At 53.2% G+C, this 17,215-nt stretch overlaps 1 protein-coding gene across 2 annotated transcripts in view; it reads left to right on the forward strand.

The window, feature by feature from the left end:
* The window catches only part of SGSM1 (small G protein signaling modulator 1), a 73,795-nt gene that overhangs the window by 1,192 nt on the left and 55,388 nt on the right, over positions 1 to 17,215 (forward strand). The gene's annotated exons all lie outside the window — the stretch shown is intronic.

Here is a 17,215-nt window from a genome sequence, read left to right on the forward strand (position 1 = left end):
TGTGATGAAGGAATCTGTGAATGAGTGAGCCAGTGGCTGTGTCTGTGTGTGTGACATGGGATGGCATGAATCTGTGTGTGGATGAGTGAGGCTGCGGCCGTGTGTGTGTGTGTGTGCATCCCCCCCCATGTCACTCTGCATCCCACCACCTGGGACCCCATCAATGCCGAGGCTGCCTCACCTCTGCGTTCTGAGCACTCAGCTCTCGGCGGAGGGGGCTGGCCTGGTTCTGTGCCTCCGTGTGTGCTGAGGGTGTCGGTGTCTGGGGGCAGTGCTGACCACCAAAAAGGCCCTCCCCGCACGGTGGCAGCCAGCCAGCCACCAAGGGCAGTCTCAGAGCTGGGACCTGTTGCTGCCCCTCCCCCCTCGGGGAGCGTGGGCGTGTGTCTGTGTGTGTCTCTGTGTGTGGCACGTCCCACTGTTGCTGAAAGGATCTGTTCCAGGCTGATTGCACATTCTAGTGTCTCTGAGTAAGGAGACATACACATGAAATCCCTCAGAAAGGCCCAGAACTTTTACGCTCACAGAGACCCCTGTGGGGACCTGAAGAGAGCTCTGTCTAGACCCTCTTTCCATTGAAAGCTACACATTCAGATGACTGTTTCAGGGGAGAGTGGGTATAGACCGCCCCCTCCAAAAGCCTTCAGAGTAAAAACCTGCAATTTTTGTGTTCGTTGTTTCATTAAACCCAGATGTTCTATGTTCTCTCCAGGGGTTTTCACCCAGAATGGCTGTGTTTTTAAGGAAATGGTTCCACTGAGGGTCGGGGGCGTGGGGGCCAGGGCTACAAGCAGAAGAGATTGTGAGCATGTTGGAGGGAGTGATTTCTGCTCCGGGCAGGCCTCCAGTTGAGGCCCTAAACCCAGCTCTGCCACCAGCTCCCTCAATGCCCTTACGAGTTCCTTCCCCTCTCCGGGACTCAGTTTCTCCATGTCTGGAGGAGAAAGCACTGGTCCAGTGTTCTTGGAGGTCTCATCCATGTCAGTCTGCTTTGGGCTATTGGCCAGGTTGTGGGGGACACTTTGCCCCTGGTGGTCGAGGGCTGCATTTTCTCCTGTGAGCCTCTGAGTTTGACGATTGGGATGAGCTTTCTGCCTGACTGGAGGCCAAGGCCATCTGGTCTAAGAGACCTTTGCCATCCCGCTTGATGCCTGGGCAGGGGTGGGTGGGGGTGCAGAGGCAGACCTTGCAAGTTTGGGAAAGAACTCAAGTATCCATTGACCCTGAAGTGCAGTCAGAGGGCAGGACTTTGCAAGCTGATGGCTGATTCTAAAATTTGCATTTCTCAGGGCTCATCATTTTGGTAATTAGTGCTTCCACTTCCTGGAGGCTACTCCAAGCTGTATCCTGTGTGCACAGTAATTTTATGAGGTCAGTGAGGTTGTCCCCATTTTACAGACACAGAAACTGAGGCTCACAGAGGAGTGAGTTCCTCACGAGCACACAGCCCAGAAGGGACAGACCCTCCCAAGCCTGGTCTGGCATCAGAGCCAGGCTCTTACCCACTAAATCACAAACATCCCCATCCACGTCTACACGGCACCACAATCTCAGTATGTGTGAGTGCTATAATTTCCATTTTACAGATGAGAAAACTGGCCCAGAGAGAGGGAGAGATGTTTCAGGGACACAGAACCAGTAAAGGGGAACAGTTTTCTGTCTCTGACCCCCCTGTTCAGCATGGGTACCCCCCCAAGGGTATGGAGACAAATCCAGCCACACACACGCCCCCCCAAAGCAGACCTCCTCTCTCCTTTGCTTCCTCTGACCACCTCCTAGGGGAGCATCTCCAGTGGGAAGGCAAAGGGGAGCTCTTTGCTTAGAAACCTAGGAGTCAAGTCTTCCTTCCCTGCACCCTCTGGGTTGCAGCCACATCCCTCCCTGTCACAGCCTCGCCCAGAGGTGCCTCCCATCCTTCTTTCTGGACTGGGGCAGCTTAACAGCGAGTTTCTGTAGATAAGCCAAGTTGGGTCTGCAACCTTTTGTCTGAGCCATTGAAGCCACAAAGGCCAGCAGAGTTTGTGGGGCTGGAAGCGCTGTTGAGTGCTGACTCGGCCGGGCTCTGCAGATCCCACGGTGAACTAGATTGGCTGAGTCCTCTTGGGGCTGACACTCCAGTATGGTGGACAGACCCTGACAGACATCCCGGGGGTAATGTAATTAAAGGGGTAATTGCAGGCTGTGCACCAAGGTCTGGAGGAGAAGCAAGCATCACTTGGCATTACAAGAGCACGCATCCGGGAGATGTAATTGCATGCAGGTGGCTCAGGAAGGCTTCCTGGAGGAAGTGGTGTTTAAGAAACTGTGTGAAGGATAAGTAGGCTTTTTAGGTGAAGGTATGAGGTAGTGAGAGATAGAGGAAAAACAGTTCCTGGCAGAGGGAACTGCACACGCAAAGACTTTGTAGCTGGAGGGAGAACCACACACTTGGAGGAATGGGCGCGGGGAGGTGGGGAGGGGGGACTCGGAAATGGCTGGAGTGCAGAGGGCTGCATGCAGAGGGGGCAGAGCATGTGGTCCTATCCTAAAAGCAAGAGGAGAGGAGCGGGGAGGACCTGAGGAATATGGAAAGAAGAGGGTGGAGCTGAAACTGATTGCCCGTCAGTTGTGCAATCTCGGACAAGCATCTGTCTTTACCTTCACACGTGTCTGGATTCTAGTTTATTGGTAATGGGGATGAAAATTACTCACCTGTCAGTATAAACCATGTGAAAACACCCACCACGTTAGCCTGAGCTTCTCCAGGACAGGAATCTTTTTTTTTTTAACTGTCTCCCTCCCCAGGGACAGCTGGGGACAGGATGGCCTCAGCATGATTTCCTCCAGTCAAATCCAGCCACTCTCTCCTGGCTCCTTCCTGGCTCCCTTAGCCCTCCCCTCTTTGCTCCTCCCTGCCTCCACCCCTTTAATTTTGTTTTGGTTCCCAGAGCAGCAGGGACTGGCTTCCCGTTGCCATGACGACTGCCATTAAAGGAGCCAGCCACGTGACACAGGTTGATAACGGAAGCAAAGTGACTAACTGCGTTGTTTTCCTGCCTCTTGGCTGGGCCTGCTTGGCCTCTTAACCAAAGGGGAGAAGGCGGCGGCTTGTGGGTCGGCAGAGAGACCCCGGGAAAGAGGCTGGGGATGAGAGGAAGCCGCGTTTAGCTCTGCTCCCTGGAGCTGGCGCGAGGGCTGTTCCGGGGGGGCCATCATCACAGCGGCTGAGCCGGGCTTGTTTGGGGAGCTGAACCTCCCCGCCCCTGAGTGGGCCATCAGGGCAGGCGGGTGGGACGTGCTGAGAAGGTTGGAGGAAGTCAAGAAGGGACACAGGGGTGTTAGCCCTAGACCCTGCGGTGGCGTCCCTCTAACCCAGTGGCTCTTGAGGAAGGAGGGGGGACAGTTTCACCTCCCAGGTAGGGTTGCCAGATAGCACACAGGCCACACAGTTAAATTCAAATTTGAGATAAACAATGAGTAGTCTTTTGGAATAAATATGCATCGCTAAATCTGGCAGCCTTACCCCCCACCCACTGGGACATTTGGCAACGTCTGGAGACGTCTTCGGTTGTCAGAGCTGGAGATGCTCTGGCATTTGGTGGGGAGAGACCAGACATGCTGCTCAACATCCTGCAAAGCACAGCACAGCCCCCGTCACGAGGACGTTTCCAGCTCAGAATAGCACAGCTGGGCTGAGTGGTCCCTAGACGCTTACTTCCTTCACCCCTCACGACAGACAGCCCTAACAGGGAGACTTGCCACCTCCTCTGCTGGATACAAGAGGAACTGGAGACACGGAGATGGTCACACGGCTGGCCGGGGGAGAAGCCAGGATTCAGATCCCACTTTGCCAGGATCTGGAGGGCGGCCTCGTGGCCCTTCATCCCAAAGGGCAGAGGTTGGGAACCACAAGCTTCAGCAGAGTCCCCAGAAGCCAGCTGGGGTTCCAATGTGTGTAGGGGGAGGAGATGAGTCAGAAGAGGTCCCTGAGTCCCAGCCTGTGCAGCGCTGTGAATGCCCGGCTGCAGCGTCTGCCCCCTCAGAGAGTGGGGAGCTCTGGAAGATTTGTGAGCAGGGGAGGGTCTTTCTTGGAGTTCTACCTCAGGAGGTTTCAACTGGCAGCAAGGGCCGAGACAGAGCTTTTCTGCCAGTTCTTAGAAGGAAACTTCCTCTCTCCTTTCCACAAATATTTCTTGAGCATCTACTAGGTGCCAGGCACTGTTGCAGGAAGATTGAGAAACGAACAAAAACAACATCCCTGCTCACATGCTCTTGAGAAGCTGTGCTCAGTCGTGGCCGACTCTGTGCGACCCCATGGACTGTAGCCCACCAGGCTCCTGTGTGCATGGGATTCTCCAGGCAAGAATACTGGAGTGGGTGGCCATGCCCTCCTCCAGGGGATCTTCCTGACCTAAGGGTCAAACCTGCGTTTCCTGCATTGGGTGTGTTCTTTACCACTAGCGCCACCTGGGAAGCTCTATTGTGAAGCTTAATAAATACATAATAAATAGGTATTAGAAGCAGCAGGAGCTGTGAGGAAGATAAAGCAGGAAAGGCGGTGGAGCGTGGAGGGAAGCGTGCTCCAGAGGTGACCCTCAAGGGCGGCTTCTCTGACGGGGTGACTTGAGCAGAGTCCTGCCGGGCGGACATCTGCAGCAAGGGTGTCCCCGGCAGAAGAAACAGTGCACGCAAAGGCCTTGAGAGGGGCCAGCGATCCGCGGGGAGGTCAGCCAGGCTGGAGCAGAGTGAAAAAGAACGGAGGAGGAGGACACGGAACACGCGGCCGGTCGTGCAGGGCCTGTGGCCCTGGGAAGCTTCGGCTTTTACTCTGAGTGAGATGGAAGCTGGGTTGGGTGGGGGGGCAGGGAGGGGTTGATCACGAGAGGAGTGTGAATTCACCTACGCGTGGCTGCCAGATGGGCAGTACATGGAGGGACAAATGAGGATTCAAAGTGGTTAGGCAAGAGAGGAAACTCCTGTCTTATATTTTCTGAGCTTTCCATTCTTGGGCCGGAAATCACAGCCCCACACTCCCCCGCCGGGCCAAGCACAGGTTCCAAAAACACTGGCCCAGTGGAAGGAATGACAGCAGGAATCCTGGGTGGGATATTTTGGGGGCGCTCTGATGCTAGCAGGGTTGACTCAAATCAGTTCATGTGTGTTGTGTTTTCAGGCTTAAGACGGCAGAAGTGCTCATGAATAATGCAGCCATATCTGCACGTGGCCCGGTTTCATGCTTGTTCTCGTGATCTGGCAATGCAGCTTCCTGGAGCTTTTGATAGTGGTGGGCTTGGGGACAATGTGACAGGGGAGTCGGGAGGGATGCTGGCTTTCCTGCTTAGGTGTAGTCTGCCCGGGTCCCCGTGCAGTAACCTCCTGGGGGGCTCAGGAGAGGGTGCTGGTTGGCACGTGGGAAAGGGCATTTCCGCCTCCCCACCACGTTGGGCCCACAGTTGTTGGCTGCAGACCCCAGGATGGGAGGTGAGGACACCCGAGTCCTTGTCCCCACGCTGACCCTAATAATCTGTGGCCTCCTAGCAGGCCCCTTCTCCCTGTCTCACTCTCCTGCTTTCTAAGCAGATGCGGTCGGACAGCTCAGGGATTCTAAGAACCTCCAACCATCTGATTTGGCCGGCATCACTTTCCGAGAGCCAAGTCTCCCCCATGTTTTCTCTACTCTGAATTTGCCAAGTCTGTATTTAAGACTTATTAAAAAAAACTCAGTAGCTGATAAGACTTTAGAGAGCTTTCACTCAAGGGAAACAAGGGCTCTACTAAAGCCATTCTAATGGATTAAAGATTTAAAAAAGAAAAAAAAAGAACAGCATTTACTGGGCATTTTATATGAGTGACCTCACTTAAGTATCTCAGTGCCCCCTGAAGTGGATAAAATGTTCTCCATAACAGAGAAGGATATTGGGGCACAAGAGATGACCTTGCCTGCAGTCACGGAGATTGTCAGTGGTACAGCTTGGGAATTTGGCTCCAGTATCCTGCTCTGTATCACTGTGGAGCCCAAACCAGTGACCCCCATGTGGTTGTGAGCGACGCCGGAAGCGTGGAGTTGGGGATAAGGCTAAGCTTTGAAAGCAGACAGCCTTGAGTTCAGGTCACAGCCCTGCCCTTTAGGGGCTGCGGGAACCTCTCGGACTTGAGTTTCCTCGTGTATCAGTCTGCTGGGGCATCATCTACCGCTCTGTTGTGCTATCATCGGAGGGCTCTTTGTGCAGGGACCAGGCACAGTGCTTGGCTCACCCACTTAAGAGTGAGATAGAACCCAGTTCAGCGTGAGAAGGACATTTTGCTCCCCTTTCTGGTCACACATCTGCTCCACTTGCAGGTCCCCTCAGCGTGGGATCGTGCTCTTCTTGGGTCAGCCTGGGGCAAAGGGGGTGAGGGGCAGGGCCAGGGCCACAGGAGGGGTGCTGTGGACGGGGAAGGGGCGTGTTTGGGGATCCAGAGGGACTGAGCCTCCTGAGTAGGAGTCCGGGAAGCTGAGTCTTGACTGACGGCATCACCATCTTGTGGTGGGCAGCTGGAGCGTCCCTCTGTGTCTGGCCACTCTTCGGTCCCCAGTGGAAGTAATTCCTCTGCCTCAGGAGGTCGGAAACCCTTGTGAGCCTGCCAGCCCTGCCGCTTAGGCACTGTGAGCCCCTGGGTGAGGCGGCTAGGAGGGCTGGACTCGAGTGGGGGTGGGTGGCATATTTTCCTCTCTTTTAGTGGTGCAAGAAGATAGGAGATGAGTAGTTTTTGCTTGGAGGTTTATTTGGTGCTTTTTCTTTGCAAAATCTTGAAGGAATTCAGTTTCTGGGTGTTTGTAAAGGACAGTGACAGGACCTTTTGCAGTAGACCTCCATACAAAAATCGGATACCTGAAGCCCCAGGAGATCAAGGGGCTTGGTGATACTTTCAGTGTTCAGTGAATTCTCCTCTAATTATTATTTAGTGCATTATGTTGAAATAGAACATTGGAATTAGAGCAGCTATTATTTTTCTTTTTTAAAAAAAAAGAAATAAAGACATCTTTACCACTACCATTTATTAAACACTAAGTGCTTAGCTCTGGCTCATTTAATCCACAAAGCAGTCTTCCTTTAGGGTAGGTACAGATTGCAGTTCCTCTTTACTGATGAAGAAACTGAAGCTGAGAGGTTAAGAAACCAGACTAAGGAAGGTCGCACAGCTGCGAAGCAGCACAGCTGGGTATTTTAGCCAGCCCCACCCAATTCAAGTTGGATCATAACTTGCTAACAAAACTAGTTCAGTAAATAAATAAATCTACAAGTATAAAACAGAAAGGGAAAGAGAGGCTAAGAAGTGGATATATCGGTGCAAGGGTTTGGGAAGCTGTGGAGTGACCCGCTTTAGGTACGGCTGTATCCAGGGGTTCCAATGATGTCATCTCTCCATCTCCCTGCGCTGCTTTTTCTCTATATAAGCTTTATGCTCTGTCTGTCTCTATGGGGAGGTCGAGTGTTGCCCAGCCGCTCTCAGGGCACAATCTGCCAGCTTGGCATCAACAGAAACCAAACTTCCCCTTCCCTGTGGTTCTAGCGGAAGTCTCAGGATTAGATTTCATGGGACCAACCTGGGTCGTGTGCTCTTTTTGCGCCAGTGGCCGCGGGACGGATTCCTCTCCTCCGACTGATCAAGCCTGGGAGGGCAGAGTGTAGAGTCAGCCCTGTGAGAGTAAAGGAGGGGGCCCAGAGGAGGGTCGAGGCGAAACGTCCAGACAGGGAGGTGGAACTCCGGCCAGGAAACCACAGGCGTCCACCTCGACAGCCTGAGGGCGCTGTGTTTGGAGCTCAGCCCCTCACGGTGGAAGTGACCGCTCTGATGCCTCGTGCCTGGCTGTGATCCCGGTGCTGCCTGGCGACCTACTGCGTGCAGGTGTCTGCCAAGTCAGAGATTTCTACTCCAGGGTGTGCAAACCCTGAAACTGTACGAACACTCTGTACTTGCCATACAGAGAGGGTATCCTCCCTTCTCCTCAGGACCCGTAAAGGATCCACAGCCCAAATACTCCAGTATGGTAGGTGTTCTTCACTGTGGTTTTAAATAAATCTTTCACCAAGTTTATAAAAGAAAACACCCTGCAAGGTGCTGGGATACAAAGATCCCAGTACAGTTCCCCGCCCTCCACATGCTCAGAAATGGTGATGTCTCCTAATTTCTAACCCAGTGAGTCTTCTAATAATAATAACAACCCCTAACAGCAATCATGCTGCTGCTCCTGCTGCTAAGTTGCTTCAGTCGTGTCCGACTCTGTGCGACCCCATAGACGGCAGCCCACTAGGCTCCTCTGTCCCTGGGATTCTCCAGGCAAGAACACTGGAGTGGGTTGCCATTTCCTTCTCCAATGCATGAAAGTGAAAAGTGAAGGTGAAGTCACTCAGTTGTGTCCAACTCCTAGCAACCTCATGGACTGCAGCCCACCAGGCTCCTCCATCCATGGGATCCTCCAGGCAAGAGTACTGGAGTGGGGTGCCATTGCCTTCTCCATAGCAATCATAGTGAGCATTTATTGGCCACCTACTGTATTCCAGACTGGCACTGTCCAGTGTGAACTACTAGCCTCATGTGCCTATTTACATTTAAATCAAGTAAAATTAAATTTAAAATACTGTTCCTCAACCTCACTGGGTACCTTTCATACTCAGTAGCCCCACAAGGCAACTATACTGTATTGGACAACGCAGGGATGGAGCATGTCCAGAAAGTTCTGTCATGTTCTAGACAGCATGCTAAGTGCTTTATATCCATTGATGTACGTAATCTTTAAAAAATCCTTAATGAATAGGACCTACCCCTGAGGCAGGGATGTCGTTGTTCTTGATGAGTCACTAAGTCATGCCAGGCTCCTCTGTCCTCCGTCTTCAGAGTTTGCTCAAATTCGTGTCCACTGAGTCAGTGATGCTATTTAACCATCTCATCCTCTGCTGCCCCTTTCTCCCTTTGCCTTCAATCTTTCCCAGCATCAAGGTCTTTTCCATTGAGTGGACTCTTCACATCAGGTGGATAAAGTATTGGAGCTTCGGCTTCAGCATCAGTCCTTCCAATGAAATATTCAGGGTTGATTTCCTGTAGGATTGACTGGTTTGATCTTTTTGCTGTCCAAGGGACTGTCAAGAGTCTTCTCCAACACTACAGTCTGAAGGCACCAATTCTTTGGCACTCAGCCTCCTTTATGGCCCAGGGCTTACATCCGTACATGACCCCTGGAAAAGCCATGGCTTTGACTATTTAGGTCCTATTTATCATCCCATTTTACAGATGAGTAAACCAAAGCACAGAGGAAGTGAAGTGACTTGCCCAAGGTCACAGGTGGTAAAAACCAGGATTCCACCCAACCCTTAGACACAGTATCTCACTGCTTTTCCTCCCAAGGTTTGCTGGAGGTGGCTACTCCATTTTCTGGTCCACAGTGTGTGAACCATCTGGGAATTCCATTTCTTACTTTCCTGTGGCCCCTACACCTCCGAATTTCAGGCAGCCTTCCAGAGAATCTCGGCACCGTCTGGAGTCTGTGTGCACCTTCTTCATCCACAGGCCCGTGGGTCTGCAGAAACAGGGAGTGTTGCCAGGGGAGCCGCCACACGCAGTGGGCACCTAGGAGAAAGCTGGCGGGGATCCAGGGTGTGAGCTCAGGATATGAAACACGGGCCCTTTCCCCTGGGGACGGGGGGCAGTTGGGGCAGCTGTCTTTGAGGCTCCTCCGTCTCCACCATTGACTGGGTATAGGAGTATTGGCTGAAAGGACATTTTGCCCAAGGTGCTCCCTGGCAAGTGCTCTTAGCATCAGGCACTGGGGGAGGCTTCTTGTCAAGGGGTGTCTAGGGTACCCGTGCAGGGCGTCCGGTTGGTGGGAACCCCATTCTCAGCCCCAGAACACCTCTCCTTCCAGGCCTGGCTGGCTGGCCGGCCAGTCCTCCGACTCTTGGGAAGCGATGCAGGTTTCCTATTTATACGCACTATTTATAGCACATCAGTAAACCATTAACTGGGCCGGGCTGGCAGCAGGCTGGGAGAGGCGTTTGCTTCTCCTGCAAGCCCCACAGCTACCTTTAGGGTCGTTAAGAGTGAGGAACTGGAGGGAGGGTTTTTCTAACCGTCTGAAGACTCGCATGCGACCGTCTCATCATTTATTTGTCTGCTCACTCACCATCACACGGATGGGCGGATGGGCCGGCAGAAGGATGCCCCTGGGGCTTTGCCTTCCTTACCTGTGCATGTGGCGGGCAGGACGGGAGGATGTGGGCGGGGAGGGTGCGGCAGGTCAGTCCCGGAACTGCAGGTGAGAGAGACAGTCCAGAGAAGGAAGCCTTGATCCATTCCCTGTGGTCGCCGAGGTCCTAACTGAGGTCTTCAGACCCCAGCTCTGCGAGACCCCGAAGGCCCCCCGTGGCCCATGCAGACTGAGGGCGCGGAGGAGTGCCTTATCCTGTCTGCCCAAAAGCTGGAACCCCTGCCAACATCCTCCATGAGCGGCAGAGTGAGGGAAAGACATTTAAAAAAAAAATAGGCTTTATTTTTAAAAGCAGTTTTAGGTTCACTGTAAAAATTAAGTGGAAAGTAGAGAGATTTCCCTTATACTCCCCACCTCCACTTCCCTGTGGGCTTCCCTTGTGGCTCAGCTGGTAAAAAGTCCGCCTGCAATGCGGGAGACCTGGGCTTGATCCCTGGATTGGGAAGATCTCCTGGAGAATGGATAGGCTGCCCAGTCCAGTATTCTGGCCTGGAAAATGGGCTGTATAGTCCATGGGGTTGCAAAGAATTGGACACGACTGAGCAACTTTCACTTTCACTTTCCCCACTCCCACACATGGACAGCCTCCCATATTATGGACCCTCCGCCACCAAAGTGGGACATTTGCTAACAATGGATGAACCTACACAAACGCATCATTGTCACCCCAAGTTCATAGTTACATGAGGCTTCACTCTCAGTGATGTACATTCTGTGGGTCTGAACCAATGCATGAGGACAGGTATCCACCATTAGAGTATCACACAGAATACTCTCGTGCATGCGTGCTAAGTCTCTTCAGTCGCGTCCAACTCTGTGACCCTTTGGACTGCAGCCCGCCAGGCTCTTCTCTGCCTATAGGATGCTCCAGGCAAGACTATCAGAGTGGGTTGCCATGCCCTTCTCCAGGGGATCTTCCCGACTCAGGGATTGAACCCCGCATCTCTTATGTCTCTTGCATTGGCCAACGGGCTCTTCACCACTGAGCCACCTGGGAAGAATACTCTCAGTACCCTAAAAACCGCCCATGCTCATCTCTCTCTCTCTCTCCTCCCAGCCCCTGGGAACCGCCGATGCTCTTACTGTCTCCATAGTTTTGCCTTGTCCAGAATGTCCTACAGGTGGAGTCATGCCGTATGTTGCCTTTTCAGAATGGCTTCTTTCATTTAGGGAACCGATGAGTGGCAGAGAGAGGGAGCTAGGAGGTAAGCTGGGAGAGGTGCGTGATGAAAGATGAAAGATGCCGGCTGGGGTAGAGTGGAGCTGGCAGGTGCTGCTGGACTGCAGCTGTGACGGTGACACTGGGCTGCGCCGGGCTGAGGGAACAGGTGCATTGTCCACCTGGCTGCTGGGGTCCCCACTGTGACCTGGGACTGCAGAGCAGGAGACCTGGATTCAGATCGCAGCCTCTTCACAGGCCCGACGATCTTTGTCCCTCCCAGGTCCACCGCTTCCTTGGGAAAATGAGAATAATAACGATAATACCTGTATTACTGTGAGTCTCTGGGCTCACTTTTGTAAAGCGCCTACCCAGCGTGCAGGAAGCATCTGTATGTGTCTGTTGAATGAATGAATGCGTCTACTGCGTGCCAGGCTCCGTACAGGGCAGACAGTCATGGGTTTGAATCCCTGCCCTGCCGTTTGAAAACCTTGTGCTCTTGGGAAGTCGTTTAGTCTCGCCGAGACTCAGCTTCCTCATCTGTAACATGGGGAGAGTAATTGTGCCCATTTTTCCGAATTATCACAAGGACTGGATGAGATAAACCCCCTAAACACAGTGCCAGGCACAGTGAGCCCCTTATAAGTAAATGCTGGTTGTTCTTACGTAAACAGATGCAGGAAGCACCTGCTGTGCGGCTGCTGTTAGGTTCAGCGCTCTGTGTTGAGCTGTCTAAGTGTTTATGTATATTTTGGATATTAACCCTTATCAGTCATATCATTTGCATATATCTTCTCCCACTCTGTTTAGATTGTCTTTTTGTCTTGTCGATGGTTTCCCTTGCTGTACAAACAGCTTTTAAGTTTAATCAGGCCCCGTTTGTTTATTTTTGCTTTTATTTCTTTTGCCTTCGGAGGCAGAGCCAAGAGACACTGCTATGGAACGTATTATCTTATGCCTGTGAGGCACCACTAAGATGAATAGTAACGTAGCACTAATGTGGATAGTACTCACTGTACGGATGGGAATGCTGAGGCTCGGAGAAGGGACACGGTTTGCCCGAGACCACGAGTGTGTTAGCTGGGATCTGAATCCTGGAAGTTGTGCTGTGGGTGTTATTCCATGTGTGTGCGCTCAGTCGTGACTGACTCTCTGCGACCCCTGTGGCCCACCAGGCTCCTCTGTCCATGGAGTTTCCCAGGCAAGAATACTGGAGTGGGTTGCCCTTGCCTCGTCTGGAGGATCTTCCCGACCCAGGAATCGAACTCGCCTCTCTTGCGTCTCCTGCACTGACAGGCGGCTTCTTTACCTGGAACAGATGGGGGTGGGCAGAGCCTCACATCAACTTGAGGGCATCTCAGGAGGGAGTGAGAAACTCACGTTACCTGGTTCCAAGTCAGAGCATTTGGCTGGTTTTCTAGAGCTGGAGTTGGAGGTAGGAGGTAGGGTGTCGGGTGCAGAGGACTGCGGAAGCCAAGGTCAGCTAGTGGGAGTCACGTGGGTCGCCCAGAAGGGGTGCACGTGTGACTGAGAAGGGACAAGATGTGGTTGGAAGGGAAGGTGGGGGCCACATGGAAGCGGTCACGAGTTGCAGGGCGGTCCCATCCGGGTCCAGCCCCCACATCTGTGTCTGTGCTTTGGAGCTTCCCAGAATATTCCCGTCCCCTCCCCCTCCCCCACCCATCAGGCCGGTTCCAGCCCCTCCCACCTCTCACCGCCTGCGCGCCTCGCCCGTAAAAAATTGAAAAATGCAGAGCCGCCAGCTATTTCCATGTAGTGCTTTTCCCTGCCACACCGTCCGTACATCTGTTCCTTCCTTTGAGCTCCAGGGCGCCTCTGTGGGGGCAGTAGCAGGAGGAAACTTTTCCCCTCTGCTTTCCAGTTGGTGAATCCGAAACCCAGAGAGTTCGTTTCTACTTGTACTTCAGAACTTGAGCATCACCTCCTCCAGGAAGCCCTCCCTGATCTCCCCACCTCCCCAGTTTCCTTGCTATTATGTTCTCATAGAACCAAGTTTTTTCGCTGCAGAGAATTGGTCTCACTTCACACTGGTTGGTGTGATTTAGTTAATATCTTTCCACTCAGCTGGACTGTGACCTCCATGAGGACAGAGACTGAATCTGCTCACTGCCTGATGCCAGACGCGGAGGAGGTGCCCTATGAATGTTGAGTGAAGGAGTGCGTTTTGGTTCATGTGATTCATGCTGGGAAGGCAGGTGTCAGTGGAATGTGGAAGAGGCACACTTATCCCCGCTTGGGATACAGAGAGTTCAGGAAGGCTCCCAGGAGGAGGGGACACCTGAGCTGAAGCCCAAGTTGCAGTTAGCGAGCTGGAGTGTGCATGGAGGGGCGTCTGGCAGAAGGCACTACGTGGGCAAAGGCGTGGAGGGGAGCCCATCGCGTTGCCCCTGGGGACCCACATCCAGGAGTCAGCTGTTCCAGGCAGGATTGGAAATACTGGCCTCTTACGGTGTGTGCATCTTGCTCTCAGCATCCGGAGTGCCTGCAGAGGGGCCAGCCCATCCACCACTCACGCCCTCACCCCAGTTATTGTTGAGGGGGCCTCTGTGTCACATCCCTCTTCTCCCCACTTTCCCCACATGCTGAGAGTTATTTTTAAAACCACCTCAAAGGCCCTCCAGGCATCCTAATTTAGCGGTCCTCTCCACTGAGTCTCTTGCAGAGTTGTTAAGAGTCAGGCTGCTTGGGGGCCTTCATCTCAGAAGCTGATGCTGCCTCAGCATTAGTCACCCGCCTGCACGGCCAGGCACCGACCCCCTGAGACCCCAGCTGGGGTGGGAACGCTCCTCGCTGGCCTCCGAGGAGCAGGTGGCAGCTCCAGGGGTGTTTATTTAGGCCTCCTATGGGCCACAGGCACTGCGCTGGGTGCTGTAAACAGGAGGTCCCTGTTTGTGGACGGCTCTTGAGCTGAGAGGGCTTTCTACATTATAAACAGCTGTAAAAACAAAAGAGACTCATTTAGACCATAGGTGGCTGAAAAGGAGTTTGCCAGATTTAGCAAATGAAAATTCAGAACGCCCAATTCAATTTGGATTTCAACATGCACCATGCACTCTTTAGGACATACTTATGCTAAATATATATTTATCTGAAACTTACATTTCACTGGGCATCCTATGTTTTACGTGGCGGCCTTGTCCCAAAGCCTGAAACATTTGCTGTCTGACTCGTTGTAGAAGAAGTTTGTCAACCCCAGCCTTACACAAGAGCAAACACGATCCATCAGAAGGGCTTAGGACACTGCCTGGAACCCAGTTCCACAAGCACTGGATGCCGGTATTAGTGTTATTAATATAATCACAGTGATCACCAAATATATACCGAACTGCTTGTCCAGTCACTGCCCTAGGGGCTCAAGGTGTACTTGGGAGAGACGGACACTGAGCAGGCAAATCCACAGCTGTGTAGTGACGATCAGGCCTCGATGAGTTCTAAGGTGCCACGTACGACGCTCTGCCTTAGGGCAGTTCTGAGCGCTGTTCCTGTTTTGTCTCTGGAATCTCCCCATAGCCCTGTGAGGTGGTGCACAACATCGTCCCCATTTCACAGACGAGGAAACTGAGGCCTAGGATTCCCCCAGCTAACAGCAGAGCTAGAGTTTGACCGCAGCCTAGTGGCTCCAAGCCCACGTTCTTACGTCACTAAAGTGCCTCCCTTTATACTGTGGCAGCTGTGTGCTGGGTCCCACTTAAGGCCCCCTGCCCGTATTTTCCACAGCCCTTAATGACGGTCCTGCATACTGGGCCAAGTGATTCCCATCAGGGGCTTGCAGGGGGTGAACACAGCACAGCGTGAGGAGGCAGGGAGGAGAAGCAAGGTGATTTGGAACCTAGCAGGGCTCCAGGTGGGCAGCATGAGAGTACCTGGGTGTGGGCAGGTGGCAGGTGTGAGGAGGAGAGAGACAGGATGGCCTGGGGGGCCCCCCAGGAGCCCCCTTCCAGCTGTGCAGATTGGTCCGGATTTCCCTGCCTCCCTTCAGAGATGAATCCTCCTTTTATGCTGTTTAAATATTTGCAGGTGGAGGGAGGTTGGGGTGAAGGAGGGCGGGGCATTTTTCTGAATGGTTGCAGGGTGAGGCCGGAGGTGCAGGGGCAGCTGCTCCAGGCCTGACGTGGAGCGGGGGCTGGGCCACAGCCAGAGCAAGTTGAGGTTGCTCGCCTGAATAGAGCTGAAGGGCCTCCTAGTTCCTGCACACCCTCATGAAATCCACCCCAGGCAGGGCAGTGAACCTGACCGTCACTGTCATCTCAAGAGTCACTACTGTTTGTAGAATCCCTATATGTGCTAGGCACTGTGTCCACGATCTCATTCAGGCCTCATGTTGGCCTGGTGAGGTGAGGTGTGCTAAGACCCCCACACACACCGTTTTCCAGATGGGGAAGCTTGTCCAGCGTCAGGCAGGCAGTGAGTGGCCAAGGACTTGGCCCCAGGTCAGTGACTCCACCTCCCAAGCTCTTAGCCTCTCTCACCTGCCTCCCGACATCTTATCCTTAGAGCTGAGAAGCTGGTTCCAAAAGGAGCAAGCTCCCCATCTTTGGAGGAATGCAAGCCAATGTTGGGGGACTCCTGAGAATGGAACTGGAGAGGGATCGCAGCTTCCTGACCACTGTGACCTTTGAGGTCCCCCCGTGCCTCTGAAGGGTCCCCACAATGGTTAGCAGAGTCACATCCGAGTGAGCCAGGTCTCCTGACTCCTAGTTCAACGCCTCTTTCCAGCCCCAAGTTGGGAGACACCGAGGAGTCCCGCCTCACAAATTTCTCAGCACCTGACCCATGACTGGGCAAGGCTGGAGACAGGACTCCAGGTCAGGCTGTCAGGAAGACCTGGGTTCAAGTCCTGGCTGTGTGACCTTCAGGCAGGTCGTATAAACTCTCCATGCCTCACTTTATCCATCTTTAAAGTAGGGGATAATAATGGTCTATTGATTAAATCAGACTTTCTATACAGCTCACCTGGCACTTAGTAGGTACTGTTAGTAAACATTTTCTTTAATAACAAAAGCAGAATGATAAAAAGGAAAATAAAAGCATTTGCTTCACAATGGCCTCTGGCTTCTGCAGAGAGAGACAAAGTATTATTAGAACAAAGGCCCTGGGTCTGTCCAGGCACTGCCCTAGGGGCTCAAGGCTTCCTTGGGAGAGATGAACACTGAACGGGTTCACGTAGTGATGACCCACAGATCCACAGATGTGTAGTGACCATCAGGCCCTGGGTCTGAGTCCTGACTCCTCTTCATGGCCCGGGTCAGATTAGCTAATTCTGTGTTTGTGTATCAGTTTCCCCATCTATAAAATGGGAATAACTTGGGAAATGGCCTCCTTAAGGTTGTGTTTACAAAAACAGTCCCCAGAGCATAGCAAGTGCCCCCCAAAAAGGTAAGAGTACTCTTTAGTGCCATAAAGCTCCTACTGTGTGCTGGCCCGGCCTGCCCTTTCACCAGCGACGTCCCATTTAATCCTCAGCGCAGCCCTGCGGGGTGACAGGTTCCGCTTCACAGTTGAGGAAGCCGAAGTGGCAGCAGGGGGGTGACCTGACCGTGCCCACACGGGACACTGGTGGCTGAGCCGGGGTGGGAACGCGGGTCTGTGCGGCTCCAGAGCAGCGCCAACCACAGCCACCGCCTCCGTGCCGCCAAGATGGGGCATGACTCCTGGGCCCAGGCTTGGGAAGTCACACTGGATGCCAGGATGCCACCCTGCCACCCGCACTGTCTCCACACCACCCCGCGGTCCTTCCGAGCTGTCTGCCTCCAAAGTGGACTGTGCTCAAGACCATGTCTGGCGGCCTGAGAGGGGGAAAGTGGTTGAGA

This window comes from Bos javanicus, chromosome 17 (genome assembly GCF_032452875.1).
Source record: "Bos javanicus breed banteng chromosome 17, ARS-OSU_banteng_1.0, whole genome shotgun sequence".
NCBI lineage: Eukaryota > Metazoa > Chordata > Mammalia > Artiodactyla > Bovidae > Bos > Bos javanicus.